At 45.1% G+C, this 12,633-nt stretch overlaps 1 non-coding gene across 1 annotated transcript; it reads left to right on the top strand.

Moving 5' to 3' along the window:
* Positions 1-9,370: 9,370 nt before the first annotated feature.
* TRNAL-CAG (transfer RNA leucine (anticodon CAG)) lies at positions 9,371-9,453 on the top strand. The gene has a single exon. It is a non-coding gene; the product is annotated as a tRNA-Leu (tRNA).
* The last annotated feature ends 3,180 nt before the right edge of the window (positions 9,454-12,633 follow it).

Genomic DNA, 12,633 nt, shown 5'->3' with positions numbered 1-12,633 from the left:
TGTTATGGGGTCAGCAATTTTGGTTGAGGTGGCAGTTGGTGTGCAATGGTCCTTTCTAAAAATGGGATTGTATTGACACTTCCATTTCCTGTAAGGTATCTCGTCCCCAAAGTACAATAGGAAGGGTGTCAGACACATAAGGTTTGAAATTTCCTTTTTCCTTCAACTTCCCAACTCAGCCACTGAGAACTCATGGAAGTCTGTTGGACTGACAACACACTCCACATGTTGATGTTACTGGCTTGTGTTGGCCACTGAGCTCTACTGATTGCTGATTTGTTTGCCCCCTTATCAATAATACCCTGTATAAGTCTTCCATTTACAGTTATTGCTAATATGGGCCTATCCTCAGCGACTTGCTGGACCCAAAAAGTATCTGTGGAGGAATGTGGTTGGTTTTTTGGCTTAATTATTAATGCCTGCAATAACGTATCATGCAGAGTGAAAGGCATAGATGTTTTTCCAGTATTGATAACTTTGACAATGGGGCCATCTAGGTTGTGAAGTATTATTTGTGGTAGGATTTCCAGGTGTGTAAAAGGTGTCAATGGACCGGGAATGACTAGCGCTGTACTTCCTGGATCAAGCTTTGGAAGGTGCTGCATTTTAATCTCTCTAACCTCTCCAGGTGAAAGACTCTATTCTGTCTGTGCTTTTAATGGTATTGATGTCACTGTGTTATCTTCCTTCCACTGACTCAGGGGCTTGGTGGGAAACATAGACATTGGAGAGGTTAGAACTTGGGGGGCCCTAGGGCTCCCAAGGCCATTGCTTCTATTGTTTGCATGGGGCCTGAGGCCTGGCCCCTTCTCCTATACCAACCTGTTCGACACTCTGAAGCCCAGTGAAACCCTTTCTTACATTTTGGGCAGTTGTGGGCCTGATTGAATCCTGTCTCTGATTATTCTGGGGGTGGGCTCTACAATCTCTTTTTAAATGCCCTCTTTTCCCACATTGAAAACATGCTATATCCTTTTTATTTTGGGAATGTTTTGTTATCCCCACTGCAGCCATTCAATCAATCAACATATCAACATAAAAGCTAACCGTTCCTACTACTAAACATTTTTTAACCATTTCTTCCACTGGGGTATCCCTTCCTAAACTACTCAATACCTTTTTGCAATCAGCATTGCAGTTTTCATAGGCCATGATTTGCAAAAGGAGTTCTGCCCCTGAGCCTTTCCCTATTGATCTGCTTATGGCCATTTTAAGTCTTGCAACAAAATCTGCATAGGGTTCTGTAGCACCTTGATAAATTTTTGTAAAAGACACCCTCCCTATCCCAACTAGGTAAGTGATTCCAGGCTCCAAATAGGCACAGGTAGCAATTTGCAGATACACTTCAGGAGAGTATCCTAATTGCACAGTCACTGTCCTGTAATTTCCTGTCCCTGCCAACTGATCATATCCCACCCCTTGGACTCCTTGTGTCACAGAATTTTTGAATGCCTGTTGAGCACCGTTATGTTGAAACTCTTCATGCCACTGCACAAAGTCCTCTAGAGAGAGACAAAATTTAGCCAATTGAATCCAGTCAAATGGTGGTAAAGCTACACTGACTATATGGTCTAATACCGATAATACATACGGAGATGTTGGTCCATACTCAACAGTGGCTTTTTTTAATTCTTTTAATATGGCCAAAGATAAAGGTTGGTAAGATCTTGGATAAAAAAGTGAACTTCCTATAAATTCTGAAATATCTTCTTTGTCTTTAAATGCCTGATCTATTATTTGCTGTAGGCCAAGACCTGGCTGGTGTTTTAGGAGCCACATTCTCTGGCTTATGTGTCTCTGAGGAAGACAGGCAAGTTGGGAGGGACCAACTTTATTCTGTCTCTTTGAAATCATAAGATTCTTCCTTTCCTGTCTCTGTCTCTTTATTTTCTATTTGAGTGCTTTGCTCAAAGCATCTCTTTTCTCTAAATTCCTTGGGAGGAGTTAAGAGGATCTTAATAATATTATATAGTGAAAAAACATCTCCAGGGAAATTCTCTGCCCCTACCTGAGCCTGATGTTCCATCATCTGTTCACCTACTATTTTCCAGTCATGTAAATTTAAAGTACCCCCTCGGGGAAACCAAGGAGAACAGAGAAATACTGTACTTAAGAACTCCTGAATTTGGTTCTGTGTGATGTATAGTCCCCTTTCTTTGACCATCTTGTTCAAGACCCCTGTGTAGGACTCCTGATCGCTTACAGCCATTTTAGAATGTTCTTGGCCCATCTTTACAGCTTAATCTTACTCCCTGTAGAAGTCTGAAAATTGGGAGCAGTTAAGCCACTTTGAAAATGAAATTATTGCTCCGGAACTAGCTGCTTGTGAAAGCTAAAGTCAAGTCCAGCTAGCTGAAGGTGCTGAAGCTCGGCTCTCTGAGCCTTCTCCTTACCTTGGGCGCACCGGGTCTGTTTGCTGCAGGACTCCTGCCCTACTGGCCAGGGGGACTTCTCCACCAAAGGACTGGACAGCCCCAGGACCCTGTTCAGGGCCAAATGTGAGGGATACCCAGGTCCCCACTGGCTCCCTGAGAGTTGAAGAGGAAAAAGTCAGGTCAGGTGAGAATGCAAGTCAGAATATTTAAAAGTGGAAACCACAGTGGTATGGAAGCAAAAATGCAGGCTCCTGGCTGGTCACGTACATCTGAGCATGTCCTGTATCTACAGGATTTCCCACATCCTGTATCTGTGGGATTTGTTTTGACTAACTCAGCTCTGGTCTCTGCACTTATAGAGAACCATATCAGGGTGATATGTGAGCAGATTTCTTGAGAACAAGTGGTTTTTAAAACCTGGCCTGCACTCCATTCCATACACTCCACCCTTAGCTCTCTACCTCTTCCCCTTTCTTCTGTTGCAAGTGGAGCCAATGAAACTGAGTCTTAATTTCTTTGCTTTGTCTAATTAGACATTTTATAATTGGAAGACCGAAACATATTAAAACCAGAATTACAACAGCCAGAGGAATGATGGACATTAGCCAATGCCTCGAGGTCAATGGATTAACATTAAAATAATTCCATGTTTTGTTAGCCATATCTGAAGGCTCCAACCCTTTATGTGATGCTGTAACAATGTCATTCACAATTTTATTTAATAGTTATAGCAATAGCAAAGGAACTATTACTCCAAGCTCCGTTTAAATGACTTCTATGCCATGAGAATTCCAAATCATTCCTTTGCATAGGAGTAACACATATGTGAATAAATCCATAACCACAAAGCATTTGTTGTCTAATTGTTAACTCATCTCCAACTGCTAATACAGCATCTTTTACTTGAGAACTAACAACAGACAGATCTTTATCTATTCCTGTTTATGCAGTGCTTCAGAAATATTTTCTTGTAATTCTTCTAAAAAATGTGCTTGAACATCTGTTTGTACAGTAGATAGCACCGTAGATACAGAAGAAGCTAACAGAGAGGCAAATAACATGATTCTAATCACAATATAAGATATTCATTTTTTCTAACATAAGTTTGAACATCCTTTCCTTTTATGTTCTATTATACTTAAACTTTTTCAGCAGGTCCAGTATACCAATCATCTATTTTTACTGGGACTAATGCCCATAAGGGTCTTGTAACCATAAAAATCATATCTGTCTCATTTATATATTTTAAGGCAATAGGGTTAAGTGACTTGCCCAAGGTGACACAGCTAGGTAATTATTAAATGTCTGAGCCCAGATTTGATCTCAAGTCCATCCTGACTCCAGGGCCAGTGCTCTGTCCACCTAGCTGCCCCCTATTTAAAAAAAATTTTTGAATTCTATTTAAGGCCATGGGGTTAAGTGACTTGTTCAAGGTCACACAACTAGGCTATTATTAAGTGTCTAAGGCTGGATTTAAACTCAGGTCCTCCTGACTCCGGAGCCAGTGCTCTATCTACTGTGCCACCTAGATGCTATGCAACATTTATTTAATGTATTTTTAATGGAGAGAGAGAGAGAGAGAGAGAGAGAGAGAGAGAGAGAAACAGAGTCAAAGACAGAGGGAGAAGCAGAGACAGAGACAGAGTGACAGAGAGATAGAGTCAAAGACAGATGGAGAGAGATAGAGACACAGAGAGAAATAGAGAGAGAGAGAAGAAGAAGAAGAAGAGGAGGAGGAGGAGGAGTCGTCACAGACAGACAGATGGAGAGGCACAGAGAGACAGACAGAGCCTGAGACAGAGACACAGAGAAATCAGAGAGAGAGGACAGAGACAGACAGACAGACAGACAGACAGACAGAGTCAATGACAGACAGGTGGAGAGGCAGAGAGACATACAGAGACACAGAGAGAGACAGAGTCAGAGAGAGAGACAGAGACAGAGACACAGAAACACAGAGACACAGATAAAGACAGAGACAGTCAAAGACAGACAGAAAGGCAGAGAGACAGAGACAGAGAGAACCCAGCAGGGTTCTAGTTAACTTGCAATGTCTACTCAAAGTACTTTTATTTTTTTTTAAAGAGGGACACCTGTGGCAGCTGGTTAGAGCGTGGTGCTAATAACGCCAAAGTTGTGGATTCGATCCCCATATGGGCCAAGGAGTGATTTATTTTTTTCCCCATCTTTCCCCTCAGCTTTTGCTTCTCAATACAGAGAAAGAACTGGAGATGGAAGACTTGACTTAGAATTAATTCTAACTTTGCCCCTTGCTGCTAGGTTGTGTTATTAATCACCTAACCTTCTCTGGCCCTGTGTTCCCATTTGGAAAATGATGGTTAAAATAATGTTTTTCAAATAAATTTCAACGAAAAATGAAATTTAAATATTTTAAAAGATCAAAAAGGGGGGATGAAAAGGATTTAGCAACACAAGATCTTAAACTCTGCTCAGTTTAATTATAGCTGCTTGAATTTGATGAAAAAATAGAATTAGTTGATCAATGGAACTCTTTAGGTAAACCAGATTCAGAAACTACCAGATATAGAAACTAAGCATTCCTCACACTCTGGAACACCAACCATTGAACAAAAACTTCTGAGAAAAGATAAAGTAGTTTGGGAAAAATAGGTTTAGACAAGCACCTTCTTCTAAATGATTATATGATCTAAATGTAAAGGATTTTTCTCTATAATATTATGGACATATAAGTTTTTCTCCTAGTTCTATTCCTTTCATTCTGCATGAGATCATAGACATGTTTCCTCCTTGTCATTTCTTAAGGCATTGCAATATTAGTTATATTCAGCACCCTTCTTTCTATAATGGGGGACTCTGAAAAGAGCCACTATAAAATTTTTGTGAACATGACTCATCTTTCTTTGCTCTTTTTGGGGGTAGGGGGTCTAGTAGTGGTTTAGGTATGGTGCTAAATTACTTTCCAGGATGTCTGAACCAATTCATAACTTCACCAAAAAGGCACTAATGGTCCCATTTTCCTGAAATTCCTCCAACATGTCATTTTCCTCTTTTGCCAGGTTTGCCATTCAGAAAGAGGTAAAATGGAACCTGAGGGTTGTTTTAATTTCCATTTACCTAATTGTTAATGATTTAGGTCATGTTTTCATATGGTTGCTGATAGTTTGAATTTCTCTTTTAAAAGCTGCCTGTTTGTGTCCTTTGGTAATTAGGAAATGACTCTTAGGTTTATAAATTTGAAACAATTCCTTATATATCTTAAATAGGAGAACTTTATCAGAGAAATTTACTGCAAAATTTTTTTCTAATTTATCCATTTCACTTTTAACTTTTACTGTATTAGATTTGTTTGTACAAAACCTGCCATTTAATATAATCAAAACTATCTGTTTTCTTTTCTGCAAGCCTCCCTTCTGCTTGTTTTTTCTTATTAACTCCCTCCCCACCCCCAATCCATGGTTCTGAAAGGTATTTTTTTCTTGCTCTTCTGACTTGCTAATGAGGTTATGCATCCATTGGGGGATTTTCTCAGTATGTGATATGTATCTGTCTGATAACCAAGATATATAGAGAATTGATGCAAGCATAGAATAAGAGCAATTTCCCAGTAAATAAGTGGTCAAAAGCTATGAACAATTTTCAAAATAAAAAAGGAACCCACCACATTTAAAATTATGTTACACCTAAATAATAAGAGAAATGGTAAAACAAGGTACAAATATTCATGAAATTGTCAAAAATGACAGAAGACAAATGTGATAAGATTTTGTAGAATCTAAGGGAAAACAAGTACAGTAATGAACTGTTGACTCATTGATCTGTGAACTGTTGATCCAACCCTTCTGGAAGATAATTTGGAATGTTTCCTAAAAGCAATTCTGAAATTACATAAATCGTTTGGCCCAATGATGCTTCCATTAGACATATACTCCAAGGAGGTCAAAGAAAAAAGGAAGGATTTTTTACACAGAAATACCTGTAGATGCACTTCCTATGGTAGTAAAGAAATGGAAGAAAAACAGGTGTCCATTGATTAGAAATAGCTGAACAAATTGTGGGATATAAATGGCTCTAAAAGGAATTGAGAACATGAAGAATTCAGAGACATTTTTCAGTATTTTTATGAATTAAGAACAAAGTGAGTTGATCCAAGAGAATAATTTGCATGATAATCATTATTTATGAAGAAAAAGCTTTTAAAAGGCTTCAGATTTCTGATCAATGAAGTATTGTATCATGACATCAGAATACTGTATGTGAAATATGCCTCCTATCTTATGGGAGAGATAGGGAACTATAGAATAAAGTGTGCACTTTTCCAGAAATGGTCACTCTTTTTGGTATTTACTTATGATATGGAAAAGTTTTAATGGAAGGGGCAAAAAGAATCTTTGGTGGTCGATGGTGTGACATAGTGTCCAGAAAAGTTAAAGAGATCTTAGGTTGCATTGCATGCCTGTACTCAAACTAGCAAGTCTGGTTTTGTTTTACAGAAAAGGAGACCAGGCATGGCTGTTCCCATAACACTGTCCAATTCTCAAAATGCTAGGAGTGATCTTGGTGGGAGGTATGCATGCGTGAACCAGCGCTCCTGAACTCCTGCTAAAAAAGTGCTTCTCACTTAAACAAAAACAGTTAAAATACCACTACTGACTCCATTTATTTAACAATAAAGTAAAAGCAAGGATAATCATAACATTTACTTACTAGAAGACAAGAGCTGGTACAATCAACATATAAATGTGAAATATTTATTTAACAATAAAATAATAGTAAGCATAATCCTATTTACTCACAAGAGACAAATAATCAAAATATAAATATGAAACACTTATTTAATAATAAAGTAAAAACCAGGATAATCATATTTACTTAGAGACAAGAAATAACCAAAATATAAACACAAAACATTTAACAATAAAGTTAAAGCAGGGATAGTCATATTTACGCACAAGAGAGAAGAAATAACCGAGATATAAATAGGAACATTTCTTTAACAATAAAGTAGGAGCAAAGATAATCCTATTTACTCATGAGACAAGAAATGACCAAAATATAAATATGAAACACTTATTTAACAATAAAGTAAAAGCAAGGATAATCATATGTGCTCACAAGAGACAAGAAATAACCAAAATATAAACCTGAAACATTGAACAATAAAGTACAAGCAGGGATAGTCATATTTACTCGCAAGAGACAAGAAATACCGGAGATATAAATAGGACCATTTCTTTAACAATAAAGTGAGAGCAAAGATAATCCTACTTACTCGCGAGAGGCAAGAAATAATAACCAAGCTATGAAGGGGGAGCACTGATTAACACTAAAGTACAAGGCTAAGCAAAGCCACCAGGACAGCAGGCTTCCTCAGAGCCCTGGCACGAGCCCGGCCGCCCTGCCCGCCGGCCCCCGCAGCGCCGGCCCCCGCAGCGCCGGCCCCCGCAGCGCCGGCCCCCGCAGCGCCGGCCCCCGCAGCGCCGGCCCCCGCAGCGCCGGCCCCCGCAGCGCCGGCCCCCGCAGCGCCGGCCCCCGCAGCGCCGGCCCCCGCAGCGCCGGCCCCCCCCGCAGCGCTCTCCGCGCGCAGCCGCGGCCGGCCGGGCCTCGGGGCGGGGAGCTCCCGGCAGAACGGTGTCGGCACCGCCCGGGGCCCGGCGCTTCTCGGGGCCGCGGAGTCCTTCCCGGGGGGGCCCGTGGCCTGCGCCGTGTGACCCACGAGGGCCCGGAGCCCCGGGCGGCGGAGGCCGGGCCGGGGGGCGGCAGGGCCCCGGGGGCCCGAGCACGCCGGCGCCCCTGGGGCTACCAGGCGCGGCAGCGTTCCAGGGGAAGCACGCTCTCCGCTTCTGGTTGCTGTTTGATGGTTTTCAGCACAGCTCGGGGCGGGGCCGGGCCGGGCGGGGCCGGGGCCGGGGCCGGGGCCGCCTCCGGCAGTGGCGCACTCTCCCGGGGGCGCGCGGGGCTGCGGGGCTGCGGGGCATCGGGGCTGGGGGGCACCGGGGCTGGGGACTCCGGGCTGCGGGGCTCCGGGGCTGGGGACTCCGGGCTCTGGGGACTCCGGGCTTGCGGGGCTGGGGACTCCGGGCTGCGGGGCATCCGGGGCTCCGGGGCTGCGGGCTGCGGGACTCCGGGCTGCGGGGCTCCGGGGTTGCGGGGCTGGGGACTCCGGGCTGCGGGGCTCCGGGGCTGGGGACTCCGGGCTGCGGGGCATCGGGGCTCCGGGCTTGCGGGGCTGGGGACTCCGGGCTCCGGGGCTCCGGGGCTGCGGGGCTGCGGGACTCCGGGCTGCGGGGCTCCGGGGCTTGCGGGGGGCTGCGGGGCTCCGGGCCGGCCCTCTCCCGCGCCCCCCACCCCCGGGGCTGACCGGCACGTAGGACGGGGCTGCCGGCAGGGAAGAGCCGAGGAGGCGGGCGGGGGTCTCCGGGGGGCGCCCCCTGGTCCCCCGGCCCTCTGCTCCACCAAGCTCCCCGGGCGGAGCTCCAAGGCGCCACGTGCTCGCCAGGCCGCGCGGCGCCCACCGGGGCCCGGGCGGAGGCCCGAGAGCGCGGGGAAAGCGGGCCGGGGGGCTGGGGCCGGGGGCGGCCCGGAGCGGGGGGGAGGGGACGCGTCCGACCCGGCTGCTCCCGGCGGGACCCGGGGAGGCCTCGGGGAGCAAAGGAGGAAAGAGCGGGGGAGGGGGGCGCGGCTCGCTGGACCGGGCCCGGGCCCTCGCCCCCCGCAGCGCAGGTGTGCGGGAGGGAGAAGCCCCGCGGGGGGCCCCGAGGCGGCAGTGGCGCCGCCCGGCCTGCAGGGGTCGCTGGGCCCGGGAGCGGGCGCTTTTTTAGCCGGAGCAGCTCCCTACCGTAAATAACAGAAACATCCCCGCGGCGCGTGGCCGGCGGAGCTCGCTCTGCGGAGCTGAGCGTCGGCAGGGATGCTGTGGAGCGCCACGCCGGGTGTTTACGGCTGGGGCTGCGCCGACTGACGGGCCCGGGCTGCGGCGCTCTCCTGTAGCGGAAGGCGGGCGGCGTCTCCCCGTAGTCAGGATGGCCGAGCGGTCTAAGGCGCTGCGTTCAGGTCGCAGTCTCCCCTGGAGGCGTGGGTTCGAATCCCACTTCTGACAACTGTCTTTTTTATTTCTCCCGCCGCCTCCGCCTGCCCGTGGGTAAGCGCCCTCCGCAGCTCCGGCCCGGCCTGGCCGCGAGCACTTATTAAGTACCTACGGTTTACCCCAAGGGCCCCCCGGCTAAGAGGAAGCTGACGGGACGCCACCCCCCGCACCACGAGATGTGGGACACACGGCGGGGGGGGGGCCGCTCCCCGCCCAAAGTGCCGCAGAGAGGCGGGGGGCGGTGGGGGGCAGCTCGGGGGGCCTGGCCCCCCCAGGGGAAACCAGGAAGGCCGTGACCGCAGGGCATTTTAAACTGAAATGTTTTCCCCTGCCCCTGGGGGGAGGGGAGAGATGCCACCCTGCCACTCCCCTGGGGGAGGGGAGAGAGGAGGAGATGGTAGAGAGAAAGAAAGTAGCCAGGAGGTAGGTAGAGTGAGAGTGGAGGAAGAGAAGTGCATGGATGTATAAAAAGATTCATAGGAAAGGAAAGGAAAAAGGAGAGAAAAAAGCCAAATTCCTTCCTACAACTCTCCCTAGTCACAGAACACCAATTCCTTCCACGACTGGATACAAAAGTATTGTCTCACTGTATCACAACTCTTAATGGAGCGGATATAAACCTCTCTAATGGACAGCGTTTGACTCGTTTTTAGTGTTGTCACTTCATGGTAATCACTGTATAAAAGTCCTCCAAATTGTTCGTTTTTATAAGAATACTGATTTGTCCGGCTCTGCGCATTTCACTCACTTTATTTACACTCCTTCACACCTTTTTGAAACAAACCATCTATTCCCTCTTCTCTTACTGCACTAGTACTCCCTCACATGCCTAGACCACCCTGTGCTGTCATTTCTCTACTGAAAACTTCTCTCCCCAAACTTCCCTCCCTTTCTGTTACCACAAAAAGAGCTGCTCTAAATATTTTGCAGGTCGCCTGTTTTACTCTCTGCCATTGTATTTAAACTTTACTGTCTTCTGTATTTCTTGGTTATTAAAAGATTCATATGAACCTTTTCTAAAAAATAAAAATATTTTTGCAGGAAAAGGAATTTTTTCCCTTTTCTTTGATAGTCTCCCGGGTGTTTTATATTGTCTGAGGTCACTTTGAATGGGATTTCTCTTTCTAGCTCTTTCTGCTGCATCTTGCTAGTCATATATAGAAATGTTGAGGATTTCTGAGGGCTTGTTTTATATCCCACAACTCTGCTAAAGTTGCTAATTCTAGTAGTTTTTTAGGTGATTTTTTGGGATTCTCTAGGTAGACCATCATGTCATCTGCAAAGAGTGAGAGTTTTATCTCCTCCTTCCCAATTCTAATTCCTTCCATTTTTCTTCTCTTATTGCCAAGCTAACATTTCTAATACAATATTCAATAGTAGTGGTGATAATGGGCATCCTTGTTTCACCCCTGATCTTATTGGGAATGCCTCTAGCCTCCCCCCATTGCATATAATGCTTGTTGATGGTTTCAAAAACATGCTGCTTATTCTGAGGAACAATCCATTGATTCCTACTCTCTCTAGTGTTTTTAGTAGGGATGGGTGCTGTATTTTGTTGAAAGCTTTTTCAGCATCCATTGATATAATAATGATTTCTGATAGGTTTGTTATTGATATAATTAAATATACTAACAGCTTTCCTAATTTTTTTTTTCGTTTTTGCAAGGCAGTGGGGTTAAGTGGCTTGCCCAAGGCCACACAGCTAGGTAATTGTTAAATGTTTGAGACCACATTTGAACTCAGGTACTCCTGACTCCAGGGCCAGTGCTCCATCCACTGTACCACCTAGCCACCCCCAGTTTTCCTAATATTGAACCAACCCTGCATTCCTGGGATAAATCCTACTTGGTCATAGTGTATTATCCTAATGATAACTTGTAACCATTTTGCCAGGATTTTATTTAAAATTTTTGCATCTATATTTGACTTCGTATTCTTCATCTGTAAAATGAGAGGCTGAAAGTTTGTAATAAATAAGGGCCTTTCGAGTCTAAATCTTTTTTGTTGGATTTTATATTTTATAGTTTATTATTGTTAGTGGATTTTAGAATGTACTTTTGTTACTTTTTCCATCATATTTTCCTAATAATAGGAAACAGACCAAAAGAAGTCATCCAAGTAACACAGGGCAAGCAACAGATATTTTCTATAAAATGCAGGGTGAGCCTTCCTCTAACTTGCAGAGAACTTGTAGTTTGGTTCTGAACATAGATGTATACAGATAAAGTAGACCAGATCTGGGAACAAGCAATTCAAGATGAAGGAGAGAGGTAATTACTTATTTCCTATCTTCCATTTGAAAAGAAGGGGATGTGCCTTGGTCAGTTTTGTTATAAGAACATCCTCCTCTAAGGTCCAAGGAATGAAAACACTTCTGATGTTTTTCACTCATAAAGATATGAGTTGTGACTTAAAGACTCTGGTGAGCCCTGCCCTCATTTCCAAGTTTGGGGGAATCTAGGTGTTAAATAGATTGTGCATTGACTTTATGTGTTCATTGATTTGTCTTCTTTCCCTTTGAAAAATATCTTTTTTTAAAGCATTGGCTCGCTAGTTAAGAGAATATGTTGATTTTTAAATAATGGTCTGTAAAACTGATGCAGAGACAAATTGATCATGACTTTTCAGAGTTTATTGAAATTTTATAAATATGAAAGTTTCTAACAAATTATTTAAAGAGATAAATAAGAAAGTATACTATATAGTATACAGCAGTCGAACAAAGTTCTAAATAGACAATCTTTTGCTTGTCCTGACAAGAAGGAAAGAAAGAGTTGGGAGCAGCTAGGTGGGGAAGGGGATAGAGCACTGGCCCTTGGAGGCCTTAGAAACAATAATTGCCTGGCTGTGTGGCCTACGGCAAGCCACTTAACCCCACTTAACCCCATTGCCTTGCAAAAAAAAGGGGGGGGGAAGAGTTGGAACAAAAAAATCACTGAGAACAAAGTCCCCCAAAGACAGCAGGAGGGAAACAGCAGAGTTCCCGGCCTTACTCAGAGACAAGGATAAGATTTGCATCTGTTGTTCATGAGCTCACAACTCCTTTTGTAGCAAAAGTCATTGATCTAATCCACCTCTTCCATGGTGGGTCCAGGGGTGGGATTGGTATGCCTGGCCTGAGCCCCACAGGTGTTGCCTCCCTGGGAACCAGGGGCCCTGGTAGAGCTGGGCAATGATGGGGCAGCACACCCC

The sequence above is a fragment of the Macrotis lagotis genome, chromosome 2 (genome assembly GCF_037893015.1).
Source record: "Macrotis lagotis isolate mMagLag1 chromosome 2, bilby.v1.9.chrom.fasta, whole genome shotgun sequence".
NCBI lineage: Eukaryota > Metazoa > Chordata > Mammalia > Peramelemorphia > Peramelidae > Macrotis > Macrotis lagotis.
Note: the sequence above shows the minus strand (reverse complement) of the source record. Positions and strands in the feature narration are given on the sequence as shown.